Here is a 24,925-nt window from a genome sequence, read left to right as displayed (position 1 = left end):
TTTAACATTTATGTGATTTGACAAACCAGGTAGGGTTTAGAGTATTAATCAGATTTGCTCTCTGTCCAACCATGGCATACTACCATGCTCGATCACACCTTGCTAATATAGTCTCTGCATAGCTTTGTCTTCCAGGGCTCCAAATGGTGAAGAGGGAAAGCATGCCCCACCCTCTGCCCCCATCATGTTCCCTTTGATCTATCTGTCACAGTACTACGCTGGTAATTTAACAACAGGCTCTCCAGGAGTTTGAAGTGTTTGCCAATTATCATGGTGCAAATATCCCCATGATGTCAAATTTCAAGCTGCAAACTATTTTAACAATCAGGTTGCAAAATTCCGAAATTTTAACAGTTAGTTCCAAAGAGCTTATACAAGCCAGCTCCAAAACACCTCTGATACCCCAGCACTCTCAATTCTCCACAGCATTTTAAATAGAGAAAATTGCAACACACTTCCAACCAGCTGCTTCTCCTGCCTCTTTTTCATTATTTTTTCTCTCATCATCTCCCAGAATGGAAAGGGATGGATTTTCCCTCATTCTGCTACCCAGAGCAGCAAGTTGCACAACTAAGGCATACTATGGAATGAATGGACCACCCCCCCGACCCCCCGCCGCCCAGGCATGGTTCTTGAGATGCTAAATAAGAGCTAAAAATATTATAAGATGTTTTCCTTTACCAAAACTTATTGTCAGGCTGGAAAAATCAATTTTGAACATTAGAAGTTGAACATTCAGTTATTCATATTAGATCATTTCTATTGATCTATCTTCAAGTTCATTGGCTTTTTATCATTTCCATGAAGCCCACGCAGGTTTTAAAATTTTGGTTACTGTATTTTTCACTTTTACAATTCCCATTTGGTTCTTTTCACCATTTAGTATTTTTTGTTTGCTGAGACTTTCTATCCTCTCATTCATTTCAAGAAGGTTTGCCATTACTTCTTGGAGCATTCTTATAATTGCTGCTTTAAAGTCTGTCAGATAATTCCAACATCTATGATATCATGGCTTTGGCATCTGTTGGATTTTTTCCCATGCAAGTTAAAATTTTCCTGGTTCTTTGTATGCTAAGTAATTTTAGATTATTTCCTGGATATTTTGGATATTATGTTATAAGTCTCCAAGTCTTATTTCAAACCTATGGGGAATGTTGATGGTTTTGTTTAGACAGGGAAACTGCTTTGTTTAGCAGGCTCTGTTGGGTTCAGGCTGCTCTGCCCATGTGGTTTAAATATCAGTACCATTGTCAAAGCTTCTGCAGCATTATTCAGATGTGTCCCACATGTGTGCCACCCAGTGGGTAGTCTGGGTGCTGGTGCTGGTCTAACCAATGGGTCAGTTCTCAAAGTCTATGGCATTCTGTTTAGGCTCAGATCCATTCATGTGCAGCTCAAGGGTGAGTCCAGCCGTTCAAAAACAACTTTATAAGATTGCTTTCCTGAGCTCCTTCCTTTCTGTGATTTCCCCAATATTTTCTGGTCTTTTCAGTCTCCAGCCAAAATGTGGGGACTTATTTACTCAATCTGACACACTTGGTGCAACTGAGCCCATGCCTGGAACCAAGCAATGAAAGAAAGTTTAAAAAAAATAACAAGGGTTCAGCCCATCTTCTTGGGACCACAGCTTTACCAGTTGGAGAGGAAGTTTCCCCTCCCTCACAGTTTTGGGGCTCCCTTTGTTGCCACTGTTCCTGCTGCCACCAAAGGATTTCTTAGGGACTGAAATGAAAGAGAATGAAGAAAAGAGGAGAAATGGGGATTTTCCCACTTTCTGTTACTATTAAAAGATCCCTTATCCACTCCTCAAGTCTGAACCAGAGGGCTTCTCCTGGATCTTTCTTTTTGCTCGTGCCACCTTCCAGGTTTCAGGCTGTGCTGAGTCCAGGAAATATTGGAAAGGAAAAAAAATGTAAACTCACCACTGGCTTAGTGATACTTCAACTGTTGATCTTCTCTGATCCATTTGCTACTATTTACCTTCAGAGTCCTTAAATAGCTGCTCCATGCATTCTGTCCAGGTTTTACACCTGATTTAAGAGGGAAAGACTGGATGGGGTGTGTTTAATACATCTTATCCAGAACTAGAACCCTCCCAAGGTAGTCAGAAAAATCTTTCTAAAGCACAAATCTGGCCATACCATTCCTGTGCTTAAAGTTCTATAAAGCCCCCTGCCTTGTGCCCTCAAAGCCCTTCATCTGTGTTGCCATCCACTCTGTGATCTGGCCTCTCCTCCTCTCTCCAGTTTCCAACCACTCCCACCTTTCAATCTACTCTGAGGTAACTGAGCAATTGCAACTCCCGGAGTGCACAGTGCTCTCCTGACCTAGCCTTTGCCCATGCGGCTCCCTTACCTAAAATGTGCTTACCCCTTCTTTCCTGGCTACTTCCCCATAGGTCTTAGTTGAGATGTCGCTTTCTCTAGGAAGATGTCTCTTACCCACAAGAATGGATTAGTTTTCTCTACTATGAGCTCCCACTGTATTTTTATCACAGTACTTCATCACTGTGTGCTACAGTTATCTATTTGTCTGTCTTTCCCACCAGACTGCGAGCACCTTGCAGGCAAGCACAGTGCTTTCATGAATGAGTTTCTAATAAAAGGTCTGGCACATAGTTGGTTCTAATCAATATCTGTGGAACTGAATTGTGCCCATACCAACAATGCCCCTGAGAAGTGGATTTTCCACCCCTGAACTGCTGCTTCCTTGGTTCAGGCCCCTGGTCACTCCTTGCCATTTGGTGCTCTGTCAACAATATGCTCCACCCTGGATCTTAGACTCCATCCCAGATCCTGGTTTGCACCTCTCTGAACTTCCATTGTCTGAACCCCTGGATTTTTGAGCCTTTCTTTAGACTCAGGTGTCTGAGTGCTGTTCACTCAGTGACCACCCCTTGACCTCAAACAGTATATATAGAATTGATCAGTATTAAGTATTCCCCATGCCCTAGCATGTAGATTTCCTCTACCTGAACTTCATCCAAGCCCCTATTAGCGACCAAATACTAACCACATGGACCATGATTTTGGGGTTCACTTTACCATCCCACCCATCTGCCTACCTAGACCTGCACTGTAAAAAAGAAATCTGATGTGCAAGCCATAGGTATAATTTTAAATTTTCTAGTAGCCACATTTTACAAAAGGAAAAAGAAACAGGTGAAATTACCTTTAATAATATATTTTATTAACACAATATATCCAAAATTTATCATTCCAACATGTAATCAATATTTCTAAAATTATCCAAGAAATATTTTACATTCTTGTGTTCATACTAAGACTTCAAAATCTAGTTTGTATTTTATATTCACAGCACATCTCAATTTGGGATAGCCTCATTTCAAGTGCTTAATGGCCACATGTGACCAGTAGATGCTATATTGGACAACCTGGGACTGGAGACTGGGCATTAAATTGTTAGCAATAGCTAATGCTTACTGTGTACTTACAACATGACCAGCACTCTGTACTGAGCCTCTAAGATTTTTCATGCATTGTCTAATTTAATTCTCACAACAACCCCATAAACTAGGGACTATCACAAACGAGGAACAATCTCAAAAATTAAGCCCAAGGTGACACGGTGGTTCAATGGCAGAGCCAAAGCTAGAATCAGGCTGGTTTATCTCAGGCCCATGTACCTCCTCTTCTAATGCCTCCTAACCTGTAGGACACTTAATAAACAGAATTTGCTAATCTTCAGTTGCCACACACTGAAAACACACATAAGGGTTAAAAATGGTATGGGTAACATAGCTAAAAAGTTTAGATGGGTAAAATCATGTTTTGAAAGTCATCAGAGAGGACAGCCATATCCTTCCAGAAAACAGCCCATGTGCCATGGTCAAAGAATGGCACTGGGTTGAATTAATGACAAGCCCAATGAAGGGTAACATTTATTATGTTCTCAAGCTTTGAAAGCTTCAAAAGGAATTTGTTTAGAAAAAGTTAATTTTCAACAGATTTGACAGACAATTAAAATCAAGCTGGTTTCCTTCTTGGTCCCTTCATTCAGCAAACTCTGTGAACCTGGCACACAGTGGGGGGGGTTAAGCCGTTTTCTCACATGCTGTTTTCAAAGACTTCTCCATGATGAACATCAGTGGTTTCCTTCTCTTGTCCTTGCTAACTAAGAGGAACACCATCCTAGCAACAGAAAGGTGGGATCTGCTAGCACCCTCAGCCTATGGGATAAATATCATCTCCCCGTCACCATCCTGGGTGATTAAACTTTTCTTTGTGCCATCATTTATACCATAAGAAATATTACTCCTATAGCCTTCAGGCTTTACATACAAAATGTAGACCTTTTTCAATTAGGATTAAGTTCCGTTTCGAGGGACAGAAAATCAAGCAGTGATTTACAAAGTTAGAAGTTTATTTTTCTCTCCCATGAACTTAGGCTGTCCATAATCAGTGGGTTTGGGTTGTTTCATTTTGGGCCTTCATCATCCTCCCACAGAGGGCTTCTGTCTCATGATCCAAAATGGCTGTTCAGGTCTAGTCATCTCATCATAATCCAGCCAGCAAGAGAAGAGAGAGGGCAGGGAAGGAGTGCACAGTCCTTTTCTTTTAAGAGCCATTTCCGAAAGTTGTTTATGCAGCTTACACATATACCATATTGGCCAGAACTCAACACAAGGCCATCAAACTTCAAAAGAGGATGAGAAGTGTAATCATTGCTCTGGGTGTCTGCAGCAGCAATGAGAATGTGCCTCTTGGATCTCTAATGGCAGGAAGTGTAATTGTCCCAGGCGTTCTAAAATCCATCATGGCTGTTGTGGTGGGGAGGGAGCTGCAGTCACAGAGAAGGTCCAGAGACACACTAACACACAGGAGAGTGCACAGGAAAAATGAATCCCCATAGCAACTGGCTTAGAAAGAGAGAGGGCCTGAATTTTGTGAGCTCTTACAACCCGCAGAGCTTAAAGTCTGGACTTTTAAAGGTCAGCATGCTTGGCTCTGGGAGAGCTTAAAGGACATTGGAGCCACTCTTGGAGAAAAAGCAGGGCAAACAGCCCTTGGACACACAGTGTGGAAACAGCAATCTGAAGAACACCTGGGGCACACACTGGAGAGGTTAGTTGCTCATCTCAGAACATGTCCCAGAGAGGCAGCATTCACAGAGAGACCTCTCCAGAAAAAAAGGAAGTGGCAGGGGCCATTTTCCTCCTCCACGCCTTAGCATAAAAGCACTGGACCACCTGTGGGAACCAGCACAGCACCAACACTTACTACCTAACTTGCTTATACCAAGCTCTACACCCCTGTACTCCAGTGTAACTATCCTTCTCAGTCATGCTTGCCTCAGTCCCAGTGTGCCAGGCCCCTTCCCCTAGAACACCAGCTCCCCCCTCCCCCCCGCCAACACTGTGTCTCCAGATCCAACCTTGGTTCCAGTAGTGGCAGCAACAGGTCTCATTTCACAAGCAGACCAGAGCACATCTAGTTAAAACACGCCACATTAGGGCCAGCGACCAAACACTGCCCACAACAGGCAAACAGAGCATCTGCAGATGACTGGCCTAAAGGATAAAGTGGCCAGGATACAACAGCAGAATGCATGCAGCACACATTGGAGACACTCCCAGAAGTGCCAGGCCCTACACTACATTGTAGGGTACTGCAGGAACTCTTCTTCATAAAGCCATTACCCTCAAGAACAGGAGATGTAGCTGACTTTCCTAACACAGAGACTTAGACAAAATGAGAAGACAGAGGAATTTATCCCAAATGAAAGAACAGGACAAGGCCACGGCCAGAAATCTAAGCAAAACATATATAAATAGCATGCCTGATGGAGAATTTATAGCAGTGATCATAAGGATACTCACTGGATTTGAGAAAAGAGTAGAGGACCTCAGTAAGACCATTAACACAGAGATAAGAAATAACATAGCAGAGATAAAAGGCTCAATAAATGAAATGAGAAACACAGTTGATGGAATGAACAGCAGGCTGGAAGAAGCATAGGAATGAATTAATGACCTAGAAGACAGAGTAATGAAAAGTAATCAAGCTAAACAAAAGAGTGAAATAATAACTATGTAAAATGAGAATAGACCTAGGGAACTCAGTGACTCCATCAAATGTAATAACATTTGTATTATAGGAGCCCAGAAGAGAAGAGACAGAAAAGGGGGCAGAGAATTTATTTGAAGAAATAATAGCTGAAAACTCCCCTAATCTGGGGAAGGACATATGGTAATTAAAATGGCAAAATGTAGTGATATAGAAAAAATATTAAAAGCAGCAAGACAAAAGAAGACAGTTATATACAAAGGAAAAACCATAGGCTATGGGGGGATTTTTCAGCAGAAACTTTCCAAGCCAGAAAGGAGTGGCATGATATATTCAAAGTGCTGAATTCAAAGGAAAAGCCTGCAGCCATGAATACTCACTCTATCCAGCAAGGCTATCATTCAGAATAGAAGGAGAGACAGTTTCCCAGACAAATAAGAACTAAAGGAGTTCATGACCACTAACCAGCCCTACAAAAAATATTAAAGGGGAATCTGAGTGGAAAGGAAAAATTAAAAATGACAGTATGAAGGTAGGAAACACAAAGGCAGTAAAAATGAATACTTCTGTAAAAATAAATCAATCAAGGATCTCACAAAATAAAATAATGTAAAATATGACACCATTACACATAAACATGGGGAGGAGAGGAGTAAAGAATGGGTTCAAACTTAAAAAGACCATCAACTTAATATACACTGCTATATGCGGAAAAGGTTATATACAAACCTAATGGTAATCACAAATTAAAAAAACACTAATATATTTGCAAAGAAAAAAGAGGAAGAATTCCAAACATATCATTTAAAAACCCAGTAAACCATGAAAGAGAGAGGGACAAGAAAGGATCAGAGAAAATCTTCAGAAACAACCACAAAACACATAATAAAATGTCAATAAATACATATCTATTATAATTACTTTGAATTAAATGGATTAAACACTCCATACAAAAGACATTGGGTGACAGAATGAATAAAAAGAAAAAGAAAAAAAAAAGACCTGTCTATATGCTGCCTACAAGAGACTCATTTTAGACCTAAAATCACCTGCAGATTGAAAGTGAGAGGATGGAGAAACATCTAGGATGCAAATGAATGCCAAAAGAAAGACAAGGTAGCAATACTTATATCAGGACAAATAGACCTTAAAACAAAGATGGTAACAAAAGACAAAGGAAGACAGTATATATAATAATAGAAGGGACAATTCAACAAGAAGATATATAACCATTGCAAATATTTATGCACCCAACATGGGAACACCCAAATACATAAAACCGTTAATAACAAACATAAAGGAACTAACCAATAATAACACAATGATAGTAGGGGATTTCAACACCCCACCTACATCAATGGACAGATCATCTAAACAGAATATCAACAAGGAAAAAATGGCTTTGAATGACACATTGGGCCAGATGGATTTAACAGATATATTCAGAATAGTCCATCCCAAAACAGTAGACTGCACAATCTTTTCAAGTGCACATGGAACATTCTCCAGAATAGATCATATTTTAGACCACAAAGCAAGCCTCAATAAATTAAAAAAGATCAAAATCATACCATGCATCTTTTCTAACCACAATGCTATGAAACTCGAAATCAACCACAAGAAAAATATCTGGAAAGACCACAAATACATGGAGGTTAAGTAACATACTACTAAGCAATGAATGGGTCAGCCGGAAAATAAAAGAAGAAATTAAAAAGCACATGGAAAAAAAATGAAAATGAAGACACAATGGTTCAAAACCTTTGGGATGCAGCAAAAGCAGTTCTAAGATGGAAGTTTAGAGCAATACAGGCCTATTTCAAGAAGCAAGAAAAATCTCAAATAAACAACCTAACCTTACACCTGAAGGAGCTAGAAAAAGAACAACAAACAAAACCTAAAGCCCACAGAAGGAAGGAAATAATAAAGAGTAGAAAAGAAATAAATGATATAGAAGCAAACAAACAAACAAAAAACCAATAGAGCAGATCAATGAAACCAGGAGCTGTTTCTTTGAAAAAAAAAAAAAAATCCATAAAATTGATAAACCTCTAGCCAGACTTAACAAGAAAAATAAGAGAAAGGACCCAAAAAAATAAAATTGCAGATGAGAGAGGAGAAATAACCAACATCACAGAAATACAAACAGTTATAAGAGAATATTATGAAAAACTATCTGCCAACAAATTGGACAACCTAGAAGAAATGGATAAATTCCCAGAAACATATAAACTACCAAAACTGAAACAGGAAGAAACAGAAAACTTGAACAGACTCATTACCAGCAAGGAAACTGAATCACTGATCAAAAAACTCCCAACAAAGAAAAGTCCAGGACCAGATGTCTTCACAGGCAAGTTCTACCAAACATTTAAAGAGTAATTATTACCTATTCTTCTCAAAGTATTCCAAAAAATAGAAGAGGGAAGAAAACTTCCAAATTCATTCTATGAGGACAGCATTACCCTAATACCAAAACCAGAGAAAGACACTACAAAAAAGACAGAGAGAGAGAGAACTACAGGCCAACATCTCTGATGAACAGAGATGTAAAAATCTTCAACAAAATACTAGCAAACCAAATCCAACAATACATTTTTAAAAAATCATTCACCGCAATCAAGTGGGATTCATTCCTGGGTTGCAAACATGGTTCAGTATTAACAAGTCAATCAGTGTGATACATCACATCAATAAGAGATAGGATAAGAACTATATGATCATTTCAATAAACACAGAAAAAACATTTGACAAAGTATGACATTCATTCACGATAAAAACCATCAATAAAGTAGGTTTAGAGGAGACATACCTCAACATAATAAAGGCCATATATGAAAAACCTACAGCTAACATCATCCTCAATGGGGAAAAACTGAAAACCTACAGAATGGGAGAAGATATTTGCAAATGATATATCTGATGAAGGGTTATTATCTAAAATATATAACGAACTTATACAAATAAACACCCAAAAAACAAATAATCCAATTAAAAACTGGGCATAAGTAGTGAACAGACAATTCTCTAAAGACATTCGGATGACCAACAGACACATGAAAAGATGCTCAATAGCACTGATCATCAGGGAAATGCAAATCAAAACTATAATGAGATATCACTTCACACCTGTCAGAATAGCTAAAATCAAAAACTCAAGAGGGCGCCTGGGTGGCTCAGTTGGTTAAGCGACTGCCTTCGGCTCAGGTCATGATCCTGGAGTCCCGGGATCGAGTCCTGCATCAGGCTCCCTGCTCGGTAGCGAGTCTGCTTCTCCCTCTGACCCTCCTCCCTCTCATGCTCTCTATCTCATTCTCTCTCTCAAATAAATAAATAAAATCTTTTAAAAAAAAAACAAAAAACTCAAGAAACAACAGGTATTGACAAAGATGTGGAGAAAAAGGAACCCTCCCACACTGCTGGTGGGAATGCAAACTGGTGCAGCGACTGTGGAAAACAGTATGGAAGTTCCTCAAAAAGTTAAAAATAGAACCACCGAACGATCCAGCAACTGCATTACTGAGTATTTACACAAAGAATACAAAAGCACTAATTCAAAGGGATACATGCACCCCAATGTTTATAGGAGCAATATCCACAATAGCCAAAATATGGAACGAGCCCATATGTCCGTTGGTGGATGAATGGATAAAGAAGATGTGGTGTATATACACTGGAATATTACTCAGCCATCAGAAAGAATGAGATCTTGCCATTTGCAATGATGTGGATGGAATTAGAGGGTGTGATGCTAAATGAAATAAGAGAGTCAGAGAAAGACAAATACTATATGACTTCACTCATCTGTGAAATTTAAGAAATAAAACAAATGAGCAAAGCGGGGGGGAAAGAGGGAAAGAGAGGCAAACCAAGAAACAGACGCTTAACTCTAGAGAACAAACTGATGGTAACCAGAGAGGAGGTGGGTGGGGGGATGGGTTAAGTAGGTGATGGGGATTAATGAGTGCACTTGTGATGAGCATCGACTGATTAAAATAAAAACTTTTAAAAGACTGAGGTTTGTTACTGCATAAGTAGGGACGTGTCTTACACCCAATAATTTTTTTGTAGGTAACAATTTTCACTTAAGTCCCTAATTTTGTACTGATTTTCCAAAATGATTGATAGAGTAACATAAATGTGCTAAGAAATCAGCTTTAGAGAGTGAACAGGAGGTTTTAGAAACTCAGATAAGGGCTAAACACCTATTTTGGACAAAGCTAATGAATGCTGAGTCAGAAGGTGTAACAAATTGCTCTTACGGATTCTTTTCCCTATTGCCTCAAATGCAAACAGTCCACTATATTTTTTACTTTTATGTCATTCTTCTGTCTGCTTTATCATTCTTGCTAATATGAAACCTACCAATAAATACTCTATTCAAAGAATAATTCTTATTTCCCTTTTGCGCCACACAGAGCTTTTAAAAAAGGCGAATACTGGGGTAAAGGAAGTTTTCCTGATACAGTCCATACTGTGTAGTTCACAAGATCAGCCAGAAGGTGGCAGTAGTGACCAATGGGAAAATCCTGACGCTCGGCCTCTATCAGCTTTTCATTGTCCTGTGGATGCTTCCTGGATCTAATCTGATGCTTATGAAAGCGATTTCCTTCTTACAAAACACCAGGCCCAAAAGAAACTAACCTCATCCTGCAGATAAAGAATGTTTGTGCCTTACGAGTTGTCAAACTCTCTCAGCTACAGCCAGACCTTCAATAAATATTTTCCCAGAAGCAAAAGGCAGCTGTGCATTTTAGGAAGCCGAGGGGGACACAGGCAACACTGAGGCCCCAGCCCTTATCAGATCGGTGCTCTGGGTGGTGGGAAGGTGCATAGAGGAGGACCCAGCCAAGCGGCCAGACCCATTCCAGCTCCAGGCAGGCTGAGCCAGCTGAAGGGATTCTGCAGGAAATAACCAGAAGCTGAATAACTATTCTGTTGGGGTGGGAGTGCCGTTTCCAAGTTCTGAGTCACTCACACGGAGGCTTTTCCCACCAGCAACACCTAGGTGTCTTTCTTGTACAAACACGGGTCTGATAGTTTTCCTGAGAGATGTTCGATTGAAATGGCGTTATTGCTCCCTTGTAAGGTGCAGACCATAGTGTGCATGCTCACCCGACGAAGGGTTCTGGAGGACTCGGGGAGCCACTTAAGGGCTTGAGATCTGACCCCCGAGGGCAACAGGTGCCATTCAAAGTTCTTAAGCAGGGCAGGAGGGTGGCTCACTGAATTTAGAAGTAGCAATGAAAAGAAGCCAGTAAGAAGCCAGAAAACAGGTTTTGTGTCCCTGAATCTCAACATCCAGCCATTTTTATTGTATTTCTGATAACACGTTTTGAAGAATATTGAGGAAAAAGTCTGGCAATGAGCTCGTAGTCTCCTCTCTCTACTGCATCTTTGGAAGCCAAGCAGTGCCCATTTCTGTATAATCCCCCAGGAGACAAATAATAGTAGAAGAGCTCATTGGCTGTGGTTATCAGAGGGACCCAGCTTCCAGATTTGGAAAAGCAGTGCAAGCTCTCCAACTTGTTTCTTCGTGTGTTAAACAGGGATAATAATGCTGCAGGGATTGTTACGAGGATGAAATGAGGGCATATATGCAAATTCCTTAGGACAGTGCTTGAGCTATAGCAGTAAGTTCTTGATACACAGTAGTTATCATGGACAGAGACTTGGCCTAGGGAATGGTCATGAAATAGAGCCAGCTTGCTTACCGGCGGATGCTAGCAAGCTCTGAGGTTCACCATATCCAGCAATCTATAAAGGTCCTTGCCTGTGCACGCACACACACACACACACACACACACATCCCAGGTCTGCCTAGAGTCACTGCTTTCTTCAGCCACAATGTCCTGGAGTTTTTCCTTCCTCCACCTGCATAACAATACTTCCAGGAGGCCCACCCCGCAGCTCAGCCCCCTCAGACTCTGCACCCTGGCCCACCACCCAGGGCTTGCCTAAGCAGGCCTCTGCTTTCACTGTGGCCAGAGAAAAGTCACCTGCTGGTTTTGATAAGAATAACAGAAATGTTTGCTGATATGGCATCAGAAGCCTTGACATCAAGCCAAAGCTCTGGCACATAGTTGAACTCCAGGGAAGGGAAGGTGTCCTACTGAGGTTAGAAAGAAGGTGAGAACTCGCAGAAGTCACACAAGGAAAAGCCCCTGCGATAAATACTGATTTCAAACCTATTAGCCCCTGAGAATGAGCTTGCAGTAGCCCCGGGTATCTTTTGCAAGTGAGTTAGCTGTGCCCCTTCCCATTGTGGTGAGGCCCTCGGGTGCTGGCTTTCCTGGCCCCGCCGTCCCCTTGCACCTGGACTATTCACCAGAGCTGCCTTGGTGCCCAGCGTTCTATTCTAGCCAGTTCTATTCCAGGCACCCTTATGTGCCACACGGGGCAGGAATCAAATGGGTCAGCCTTCCGAGTGGAAGCTTCCAAAGCTCTCAAAGGGCTTGCTGGAGGAGGGGGTTAGTCCCCAGGCCCCCCTCTTCTAATGTAACTCGATTGGCTAACAAAGCCTGTGCAGCCCCTGCTTACAGCCAACCGTGCTCCACACATTGGTTTCCAAGTTGGCTTAGAATGTGTTTTCCCATGAAAATAAAGAGACTCTTGGCAATGCATTTACAGGACTCCCTAAAACCAGTCGAACCCTCTCTAGGCCTCATGCAGAGACCAGGGAGCCAGGGAAAGTATGGCAAGCTAGGGGAACTGGACCAAGGTCAGAGTCGGGGAGCATTGGGGTGGAGGGTCAGGAATGCAGAGCTGTCACGGGAAGGTTCCCTGAAGCCCAGAAGATGATGAAGGATTTTAGAAGCCGCCATAGGAGTTTGGACTTCATCCCTAAGGCAATGGGGCACCATCGAAAGTTTTAAACAGGGATCCAGCTGATCAGAAGAGCTGAAACCCTTCTCCCCCTCCGGATATTGGGACCGTGGGAGCAAACTCTGGCACCAGATCTGGAGCCACAGAGGCTCCGGAACCATAGGTTGGAGAGCATATGTGGAAGGAACAAGCCAGACCCCCACCACGGTGGGCAGGAAGGGTGACACTGAGGATCTTGGCTTCTTGGGGTCTTGGGGGCCATGGAGTGGGAGAAGGATTGTTCCTTCAAAAGGCCAACAGAGCACCAAATCCCAAATCAGGGGGCTGGTGTTGGGGGTGAGTGCTGTGTTTAATGCAGGTGTACATAACCCAGACGATGTCCGCATTCTGCTTTTTTGGAAATGCAATTTCCTCCAAGCCTAGAAACTGCTAACAGCCCAAACATGACTTCAAGGCAACATCAGTATGGAATGAATGGCGCAAAATGGGAAGACTGGACCTACTTTCCGTGAAGCATTTGTTATCTGAAAGTGTGCCAAGAACCAAAGTCCACTGCCCTTCAAACCAAAGTATATTGATTTCTTCTTATGCCCAGATAGGAACTGCATGAAACTTGAGGCTTGTGGGAAGTAATTTAAGGTGAAAATATTTTATGATACAGTAGTGTTTTTCTAAAAGCAAGATAATATAAATAAATACACCTGCAGCACCAATGATAAGGTTAAATTTTTTTATTTAAACATACCAATAAATAAATTCATGGGGCCACCACCAAGGGAACTCAAGGACACACATATCCTTAATCATAATGAGTCAAAGCAGGAGCAAGTAAGCAGGGCTTTCGAACTGAAATGTTTTTATACAATCCACAGCAACTTTTATACAATCCAAACAAGTGACTGTGTTCTCCAGATTGCATATTTTGTATAATGAAAGCATTTTGATGTTGCTTGTCTTCACTTATTATGATGATTTTTTTGCTTTACAAAAATGCCAGGATTAACAAAAACCTGACCAAAAATATATCTAGAAACCTAGCCCTACAATATCAGAACTTCCTTCTTCCAAAAGCAAAAGAGTTTCTTAGCTAAATAGCAAAACTACTGGCAGGTTTCCATGAGATTTTGAAAATAGTTTAATGGCAAGATGGCTCACATATTTTTCCATGAATACATTAGAAACAGATTGATGAGTATTAAAATATAAAACATAAATACTACCGTATACCATGGGATCTGAAACTCTGTTGGCATAACATACACTTAGTGAAGCACCAAGAAAGGAAAAGCACTCATAGCTAACTATTCGTGTCACAAGGCTTTCTTAGCACTTAGGGTTTTTATTTTAAGTGAATTTTTAAAAGTCCTTCTAGAGCTCTTTGGACATAGAATTTTTAAAATCTTGTATCACTATTCTGCATACACAAAAAGGGAAATATAAGCTAAACAAATTGGTTTAAGTTATGCCTAAAACTTTTTCCACAGAGAGAATCTACCTCTTCGGAATCCCTCTTTGATGCAGGACCTTGGAAATCCCTATTTTCCTACCCACAGTTGTCCTATGAGCCATCCAGAGCTTTCAGAAGAGTTCTGGTTAAGGCTGTATTTCTTCTAAAAGTCCTCCATGATCATCTGGGATTTTCCTCTAAGTCTCTGACACCTGCTGTCTGAGCTTTGATGCTCATACACTTGCAATGAGAACTGGGCCACACGCTGCCGGCCAACAGTGAGCATTAGGCATGGGGCTGACGCATGAGAAAGTGTTCATCTTAGAATCAATGAAATGGGGTGCCTATGCCCCCCCATAATTCATGTGTGAAATTTAACCCCCAAGGGAATGGCATTAGGAGGTGGGCCTTTGGGAGGTGACTAGGTCATGAGGGTGGAGCCCTCTTGAATGGGGCTAGTGCCCTTATAACAGGGACCCCAGAGAGTTTTCTCACCCCTTCCATCAGGTGAGGATTCAGTGAGGAGATGGCTGGGTGAGCCTCATCAGGAAGCAGACTCTCACCAGCCATCAAATCTGCCAGTGCTTTGATCCCTTGATCGTGAGCTTCTGGACTGTGAGAAAAAAAATGTCTGTTGTTTATAAGCCACCCAGTCTGTGGCACTTTGTTCTGGAAGCCCTAATAGACTAAGACATACTCAAACTTAACATGTACTTTTGCTGTCTCCCATCTCCACTCCCCCCTACCCAGATACAGTGTGTGTGTGTGTGTGTGTGTGTGGATAACTTTTAGGGAAGGAGGAAAATCTGACATCTATAATAAAAAGCAGGAAAAAACCACAGCTGGAAAAAACATGACAAGCCCAGGATTTGGGTTTACTGTGGCAGTGGGCTTCCCAGAATACCTCCAGCTCATCCGCACTGTGAATGAGCCGTGCAGGAAGCTAAGCTGTGTGTGGTAGAAACAGCACAAGCTTTGGAGTCAGGCAAAGCCAAGCTTGGATGCTAGTTTTCTCCTTTAACCTGGCCAGTGATGCTCATGGCATGGGACCTCTCTAAGCTCCGGGTTGCTCTTCCGTAAAGAGGACAATTATAGTACATGTCTCACAGGGACTAAATAGAGTAACCTATGTAAATGCCATTAATAAATGCCAAGGATGTTTTGGTCCCCCCACTTATCCCTCCCTTAAAATACAGACCCAGGAAACACCCCCAAAAGCTGAAAATAAATGAGAGCCACCATTAAAAAAAAAAAAAGTTGAGGGACGCCTGGGTGGCTCAGTTGGTTAAGTGGCTGCCTTCGGCCTGGGTCGTGATCCCAGAGTCCTGGGATCGAGTCCCACATCAGGTTCCTTGCTCAGCAGGGAGCCTGCTTCTCCCTCTCTCTCCCTCTGCTTGTGCTTTCTCTGTCAAATAAATAAAATCTTAAAAAAAAAAAAAAAAGTTGAAACATGTTTTTGTCTGTATTTCAACTGAGAAATACAGTGGCGATAATTTCTCCTGAAAATCATAGTTGTTCACCAGCACATGAAAATTACAGTGAAATATTGGGGGTAATTATTATTATTATTTTTTTTTTGGATTCAACTACAAATGGTGATTTTTCAAAGAATACCTGTTGGCATGACTCAAGTCTGTAGAGAAATGAGTTCTGTTCTGTCCTTTGGTGTCCATGGATGGAGTCAGAGAGACTCTTCTCGGGCACTGGCAAGTCCAGTCATGGGCAGATGGTTGGCGATGACACAGCCCAATCCCAAGGCTGGCTTGCTCAGAATGCTTTCTCTCCCCTCCCTTTCCTTAGGCATACCAACTGCAACATTCTCCTGGCTGCACCCAGTCAAAAGCCCCAGCACAGAGCATGCAAATGCAAACCTCTGCCTTCCAGGAAACCCAGCAAACCTTCTTCCCCGGGGGTTGGTTCCAGTAAAAGGTGGGGCTCAACTGCAATGGGCAGGAAACCCAAAACATAATCCCAAACTCAGCAGCTGCCTTTTATGGCTTTGGGAGATAATAAATCACTTTGCCTTTGTTTCCCATCTGTATAATGAGAATAATAGTCTTACCTCCTCTACAGATATGTTCTGATAACTAAGAATTTGGGAAATATGACTGTTTTGTCTCTTCTAAAAGGGGGAACATAGAGGGAATGCTAACTACCACTAGGGCATACTTGTGAATAAAATTCCAGCCTGACCATTTATAAAACCGTATTTCTGAAAGTCTAGTTTCTACTGCTACTCAAGGCCATGATATAGATAGTGGATAATCCTCTCTTTTGCTCTTTTACCTGTTTTTGGTCTCTGCAACTTATTTCCTCCCTGATTTTGGAAACAACCCTCCTTTCCATTGGGCATCTGCACTTTCCCCACCTCTGTACCACATCCCATCCCATCCCACTGTTATTTGGGGTCCCAAGCAAAGACCCAGGACTCAGGTCTGCATCTAGTTAGAAGACCCCATCTGCCTTAGCCTGGATTTTCCCGAAAGCAGAGCATTACATGCAATGATACGCAAAGAGGGTCCAGGGAGCAGGAATGAGGGAAGGAGGAAATGTTAATGCAAGGATGTATTATCAAGTTAACCCCAAAGATGGATGCCTGGAGAAAGATCTTGCTAGGGCTTTTGGAGCAATCTATGCAGTACATCTCAGAATCATCTACCTGAGGGATGAGAGACAAGAGCATTTATCCCCTGGCCTCTGTCCCTAGCTCCATTGACCTCCATTTCCAGGTTGAGCATATGTGAATGTTGGGGGAGGTCCTGCAGATGTCCCTCACCAGGGTTTAAAACTGTGATGGGAAGCTAGAGGCATCCAAAGTTGAAATGAGGCACACGTGTCACCCAAAGAATCCTGACTGATAGAGTATAGATTTAGCACCAAGGAGCCCCGCAAAGTAAGGAACATCACAAGATGAAGGGCTCACCCCCATTGGAAAGGACCATTTTGCAACTGACAGCAACTAAGGAGCCCCTCTTAAACTTGAACTTGGAGGCCAAGAGTTTAAATCTCTGATGATTGTGGTAAATTTTCTATATACATATTTAGACAGTCAGGAAAATTGAAGCAAAATCTTTTAGTAGATAACTTTCTCTATACCATACAAAAATGAGTGAGTTGTTTCCTACTGTCTCTTTACCAGCCAACTTTGACATTTTGTATTAAGTATGATCAATAGAATACAATCTCAATGAGATGATTTATGAAAGAAGTGTGCCAGTGTTACATAAATTTGACAAATACTGTATACACATTTCCTTGATTCTAATACTAACTTTTACCAACTCTTCCACATTTCTAAACTCAGAATTCATCTCATAATTAGTGTGCAGCATTTCCTTACATCCTCTTATGGGCTGAATTTCATTCAGTGAAATTCATATATTGAAGCCCTAACCCCCAGTACATCAGGATGTGGCTCAGTTTGGAGACAGGACCTTTACAGAGCTGATTAAGTTAAAATGAAGCTGTTTGTGTGGGCTCTAATACAATCTGCTTCATGTCTTTGTAAGAATAAGACATTTGGACTCCCACAGAAATGTGTGTGCCTGAAGGAAGACCACGCAAGCACACAGGAAGAAGGTACTTCAAGCCAAGAACAGAGGCCTCAGTAGGAACCACCCTTGTTGACACCTGGATCTTGGACTTAGAGCCTCTGGAACTGTCAAAAAATAAACTTCTGTTATTTAACTCACCCAGTGTGTGGAAATTTGCTATAGTAGCCCTAGTAGGCCAAGACACTTTCTATAAAGCTGTTATTAACCCAATGGCACTTTTTAAATCATAGCAGTTCTGAATCCAGGAAACATGATATATCTAGAGATTCACAATGCACATGAATGTATTAAATTCTCTGAGAAAGCCTGCAGCTTCTTTAACACTAACTCCTGTTCCATGTGCTTGATCACCATGATCTGGGTACCACAGCATGGAAGCCACTCTAGAAAGCATCGAGCAAATTTCCCTCAAATACGTGTGGAGCAATGGATTCAAAGAGGAAAACTGGGAATACCATTTCTTGGAGGAGGAAAGCTCATTCACACATGAGCAACCTGATACCTTCAACAAGGACCTCTATAAATTGATGGTCAAGAATAACAAAAACCACTTAGTGACAATTACTCCTATATTATCAGGCACACCTCACATTATGGACTACTCAGGCAACCCCCCTCCTTGCACATTTCCCATATACACAAATTCCAGTTACCCTGTAGTAACCAAACTTAACTAATACCAGTCCCCCAAAAGCACAGTTCCAATTTCAGTCACCACAGTATATTAACTGTGAGTAATTGTGTCACGTACAAACTGCTGCTTGCACTTCAGTTCACAGACCACTACATAAATTACAGATGTGTGTCATGATCGGGGACCCACCATATCACTCCCTTCACAGCCTGCTGGTGACTGGTCACTGCGCATCTGGTATCAGTTCATGCACAGACAGCAAAGCATGCGGTTGTGTGGCCTCCTTATCTCCCAAGGGTAAACCCACATGACATTTTACAGAAATGGAGACTCCTTAAAGAGAATTAGCCAACAGAGTCAAAAGTGTAGCAAAGAAACAGAAAGTGGTGATATGGGAAGTAAAAGTTTAACCAGACGGGAGCAGAGTTATAGAAGAAATACCTGAAGGGCGTTGGGTGGGAAGGATGGGAAAGATGGTACTACTGCTGTTGTTTGAGAGATTCTAGATATGCAGCCAAAGGAACCCAGCAAACCTGTTGAAATAAACAAGGAAAATGATTATTAAAAAAAAAAGATGAAAATGCTGGCAAAAAAAAGTCATCTTAAGGGAACTCTCGGGGATATTTCATGGCATTCAAGGTAAAAGACAGAATGTTAGAAGCTGAGCCGAAATTAGAGAGGAATATAATTCACCAAGGCATAAAAAAAATGCTTGGTGCATTTCTCACTATTGAAAACTCTTTTTAAAAAATGTGTATAAAGCAATCAAACATTATTTCTCAATATTTCTAATGTTTTAAATTATAGTATGCTAAATATTAGTTTTGCTATGTTTAAAATTTTCTTTTACATTTACAACCAACAGTAAGAAAGTCCTTAATGTTTTGACAAAAATTTTGCAGGTCATGAAACAATCTCATTGATTATTGATCATTGATTATTCTCATTGATTATTGAGATTGCTTCACACAGTTTCAGCTTGCTTAGTCATTTCTACAGTCCCACCCCACTGTGCAAAGCGAAGACTACATGTAAAGCTCTGATGTGAAGAAGAAAATTCATGTGGCCCTACTCTTCATCATTTGACAAGCGTTATGGAACCTACCATGATTGAGTCGTGTAAGGGACCCAAAGGCTAAGGTGACACAAAGCCTTCCCTCGCATAGCTTGCAGCTGAGTAAGAGGGGTGGCAAGAATATAACGATAATGGTTAATGTTAACATGGACTGACTGCTCTGTGTGTGTTGGGCACTGAGCTAAGTCCCTTTCTTACCGTGTCTGGCCTCCTACTAACCTTAGCACTGGTGGAACTTTCCAAGGACCTAGGATGAGCTCTGATGGTTCAGAGGAGAAGGAGGAGCAGCAAGGCCTTCGGGGACAATGGAGATGTCACCCTTCTGAGCTCAGTGTCTGCACACACACAGTGCCATGTGTTCGTGTGTCAAGTAGCACAGTGCCCATCTTTCCTTTCCACACTTATGGGCCCCCAAGGCATGGCCCCAGGAGGGTGGGAGGCACAAGTCGGGGCAGTTTGGATAGGCACTTGTCAATGCAGTCCCCGTCAGGACGAGGAGGGAAGATGGCAACCACGGCTTTTTCATCATCACATCAGGTGCAAGAATTTAGGGAGTTTTCTAACGTGAACACTGGGCAGGTATAATTCGTGTCTTTCCCTGTTTATCTAATTTCATGAGGGCATGTTCAGGGAGTGAATTGTTGCATAAGGAGATATGTCTACCATACTTTCTAATCTGCTCATTAGGCCTTAGGGTACTCCTTGGGCATGAAAACTATCAACGGGTCATCTCAACTTCCTTCATATTCAGAAAATCAACAGTGCTGGGGCTGCTGGGTGGCTCAGTTGGTTAAATGTCTGACTCTTGATTTCGGCTCAAGTCACGGTCTCAGGGTCGTGAGATCGAGCCCCATGTCAGACTCCACACTCAGCGAGGAGTCTGCTTGAGATTCTCCCTACCTCTCCCTCTGCCCCTCCCCCCCATTTAAGAGCTAAATAAATAAATAAAATCTTAGAAAAAGAAAATCATCAGTACTAATATGATGTGTCCTTGTTAGGTCACTTGCCTCCTAGCAGTCCCTCCAGACTGTGCTATTTAGTGTCCTGACTCCAGAGGGTCCCTCTCTGTCTCCTCCCTCTTCCTTGACTCCTGATCCAATCAGTGGCTGTGCACAGACCTCTGAAGTGTCCTTCCCCTCTAACTGATCTCCTGCATTCCTGCTGTCCCCCCACCCACAGTGCAAGCCTGTCTTCCTTTGAGTGAGGAATTCCAACAGCCACCCATGCACCCCCCACACCCGGGCTCCTCCTCCTCTAGTCCAGTCTGCACATGGCACTCCCCTGCACACCAAGCCTGAATGGCTCTTCACTATCCATTAAATGCAAACCTCTCATCCTGCCATTCAGAGTCCTCTGTAACTGGACAACTCTACTCTGCACATAGCCAAATAGCCATACCTGCCTATTCCGATAAAGCACTGCCTTAGAAAATCCTGCCCAGGTTTTTTCATCCATAACAGTACCAGAAGTTAACAGCCCAGCAGGGATTGTGCCATATTTCTTGTCTTATATATTTTTTTCCTTTTCTCCTTTCTTCCTTCCTTTCCCTTCCCATACATAAACACAAACACATGCGTCACACGCACATGCAAAACAATTACCTCTTTAAATACAGAAAGACCCTTATCTGAAATAATCATCAAAAATCAAGGATAATGCACACATTGTACAGGGAGCAAGGGGGAAAAAAGAAGCATAAGGAAAATATGGAAATCCCAAGGTTGAACCAATAACCATCCCGACCTCTTACAGTCTACACTAACAGAGGCATCCATAACAAATTCTCCCTCAGAGGGATGCATCCGGGGCAGCAAGAGACTTTCCTGAGGTTATCCAAAGGCAAGTAGGATCTTCTTCAAGGGCAACAGGCCTAGAGACAGAAGTGTGTATGCTTTAAATGTATGAAAATTCTCTTTCCTTGACACCAAGGAGTTCAATAGAAAAAATGTGCATGTAGACAGCAATTAGAGGAAAGAAGAAGGGAAAAGAATGTGGCCCATTTCCTCCCTCAGTCAAAAAGGGAAAAATTAAATAGAACACTGAGAAGATGGTGTCATTACCAGACGTTGAGCGTGTGCATCGGCTGGTAAGCTATTAAGCACACAGCACAGCCTGGAGCTTGGCTGACCACGGAAATATGCACAGTCTCCTTGTAGCAGCGCCTCTTGTGTGAACACCATTGGAGGCGTTAGTGGTGCGCATGCGTGTGAGTGTATGTCTCAACAGAACCCAACACAACTGCTTTGAGGAGAATCCATTTCCATTCCACCCAGAGCTGCCCAAGGCAAGTCTGATTAGTTGGGAGAGTGAAAGAGAAAGGAGCAGACCCATCGTCGTTCTTCCCTCTCTTCCTAAATATAGGAGACTTTGGAGTTGAACACCATGATACAATATTTCCTAACTGTCATTCAGCTGACACAGACCTGTGACTCCATGGGGGCTCTCCGAGAAGTACATGCCTTCATCCACACCCCAGAGAGAAGTTCGTCCTTCACAACCCACCCCTCAAGCCCCACCCACTCTATTTCTGCATACACACACATCCAGCTGTCTTCCCTCCTCTCTTCACCATGGTTACGGGAGCCTCCACCCTCAACTTCCCTAAATTGAAAATTGGCAAAGAACCCAAGGAAATGAATGCCCTCCCATTGAGCCAGAGTTTTACCATGCACTGTTTGGATAATAGTATTCTAACAGAATACCCGGAAGTTACAGAATATACTCTTTAAACATAGCTACTAGTTAATAAGCCCTAGGAATGTCTTAGGACTCCTGACGAAAAGTTTTCTGGGGACAGAGAGTCAGGCCAGTGCCTAGGTCTTGCTTGGGAACAAGACTTCATTGCAGAGACCACTTGCTGCATTATACTGAGAATGTTTCAGAAGTTGAACCAGGCCCCCTGGGAAAAAATGCTAACATGGATTTGTGACATCTGTGTTGGGTGTGGAAAGGGGAGGGGCACGTATTTGCCATCTTGAATGGGGTACATCTCAGGCATTGTTTTATTCCATCCTCACAGTTTCCTGTACAATAAATGTCAGTCTCATTTCATAAACAAGGCATCTGAGTGGCTTGCACTCAGAAGCGGGGGGAGGGTGCCTTGTTTTGGGGAGGCATGGATTCCTCTAATTTCTAATGAGTGACTTTGACCTTGAGTCTCCCCATTGGCCCTGCTGAAACTTTCTTAGACCTGCACCCCAAGTGCTTTCCTTCCTTCTGCCTTCCACTGGGGTTACACCTGCATCTCATCCAGAGGTTCTTCTGCTCTCCCTGGCAGGTAATTGGTGCCCGTTGGGAATTCTCCACCTCTCCTCTTCCCTCCTAGGTGATAACTACAGTCAAGTCCAGCATAACCTGGTTGGGGATATGCTGATCCTGATAAGGAAACAAAGAAATTACACACCAAAGTTGCTGTAAGAATTAGCCATATTTACTGGCAAGAGCTAGGGTCTTGATCAGAGGGATCAGAGTATAAGACTGGACAAAGCAGGATTCATTGACTCAAAGGCCATTTCTCCAGATTCAGGATTTAACATCCTGGCAAGGATCCCAGGGGATGGACAAATTTTCTTCTGGGGAATCTGATGGGCAATGCTGGGTGGAGTAGAAATGCCCAAGCTGCCCTGACAGGTGGCTAAGGGAGGGAGGAATAAGCAGTGGGCACGTTGGAATGGGTATGTTAGGTGAGGCAAAAGACCCACCAGAGGATGATGCTCTTCAGAAGGTACAGATGACAGCTTTCATCAAAGCCATTGGACCTGTGCTGGTGAGGGGCACCAGCATCACCAAGATGCTCAGTGGTGGCTCTGCTCTGCACACCAGGGCTGACCACAGGAGGGGTGGGTGCAGAACTGGGTTTATGAATATCCATGGTTAGAATGAGGGAGGGCCTGGAAGCACTAGCAACCAGGAATCTGGGCTTAACCACCAGAAGCCATGGGGCCAAACCACCCTACTGACTGGTAAGGTCAGAGAGGTAGCCAAAGAGGCATGCCCATCAGGTAGTTGGTTAACATATGTGGTGTCCCAAGGGCAAAATAAACAGGCAGCCAAGAAGGGTGCTGCTTAATATCTACAACAACAAAAGTACGAATGGGGGGGGCGGGCTGTGGGACTGTCTCATTATTTAGCTTCTAGATCTGAGGCAACTGTCCGATTTGGAATCCATTCACGAAAGAGGCAGAACCCTGCCACACCGTGGCAAGCTGTACTGAGAAGATAGTTGGATTAGTTTCCTGGGGCTGCCGTAACAAAGTGTAATGAGTAGGTGGCTTACCTCAACAGAAATTTTGTCTCTCATAGTTCCGGAATCCAGACGTCTGAAATCAAGGTGTTGGCAGGGCCACACTCCCTCCAAAACCTGGAGGGCAATCCTTCTTTGCCTCCTCCTTGTATCTGGTGGTAGTTGCAATCTCTGGTGTTTCTTGGCTTGTAAATGTGTCACTTCAATGCTGGCTTTACATGGCTGTTTTCTCCCTGTGTCTTCATATTGCCTTCCTTCTGTGCTTATCTTTGTGTTCAAATTTCCCCATTTTATAAAGACTTCAGTCATGTTGGATTAAGGTCCACACTGATGAACTAAACTCATCCTAATGTGGATAAATCTGCAAAGATCCTATTTTTAAGTAAGCTCACATTCACAGATAACGGGGGATAGGACCTCAACATATGTTCTTTTTAGGGGACACAATTCAACTCATAACAATAGTCCTCCCCCAGAGGTCATGTAGTATGTGACTAATCATTGAGGAAAGGGGAAGACTGTTCAAGGACTACTGGACACACGGTCTGAGTTGACATTGATACCTGGAGACCTGAAGTGTCACCATGCCCCCCCCCACCCGTTAGAATAGGAACCTACAAGCCCCAATAGTTAGTGGGATCCTGGTTAATATCCAGCTCACAGTGGTCCTGTTGGCTCCACTGACATGCCTGTGGTCATTTCCTTGTTTCCTAAGTGCACAGTTGTAATTGGCATACTTGGGAGTTGGATTAGCTTCAACACTGGCCCTTGGGATAAAACCTTTCACTGCACAACACCATATCTGAAAATACCTCCAATGGCCAAAGTAGTAAGTCAAAAACAATATGGCATTCTGAAAAAGATGGACATTTGTACCGCCATTAAAGTCCTCAAGGATACAAAGCCATGGTACCAATCATATCTCCATTTAATACAGTCTAGCCCCTGCAGAAACTGACTAGATTTTAGGGAATGACTATAATCTACAAAAACTAGACAAATAGTAACCCCGATCACAGGTGCTGTGCTGGACATGGTCCATGGCATGCAGTCACTGACCCGGCAGATGCATTTCTTTTCAATTCCAATCAAGAAAGAGGATTAAAAACAGTTTGTATTAA

General features: G+C 42.6%; 1 long non-coding RNA gene across 1 annotated transcript in view; it reads right to left on the bottom strand.

Moving 5' to 3' along the window:
• The window catches only part of LOC123837484 (uncharacterized), a 40,086-nt gene extending 15,762 nt beyond the window's left edge, over window positions 1-24,324 (bottom strand). The window contains exons 1-2 of the long non-coding RNA XR_006789230.2: window positions 23,838-24,324; window positions 18,928-19,019 (exon numbers count right to left, since the gene is read on the bottom strand). This is a non-coding gene — a long non-coding RNA (uncharacterized LOC123837484). The remainder of the gene's footprint in view (window positions 1-18,927; window positions 19,020-23,837) is intronic.
• Between the last annotated feature and the right edge of the window lie 601 nt (window positions 24,325-24,925).

This window comes from Mirounga angustirostris, unplaced genomic scaffold (genome assembly GCF_029215605.1).
Source record: "Mirounga angustirostris isolate CCGP_5_RB_7025 unplaced genomic scaffold, mMirAng1.0.hap1 SCAF_8, whole genome shotgun sequence".
In the NCBI taxonomy this organism is placed as follows: Eukaryota; Metazoa; Chordata; class Mammalia; order Carnivora; family Phocidae; genus Mirounga; species Mirounga angustirostris.
This window is presented reverse-complemented; position numbering and strand designations above follow the sequence as displayed.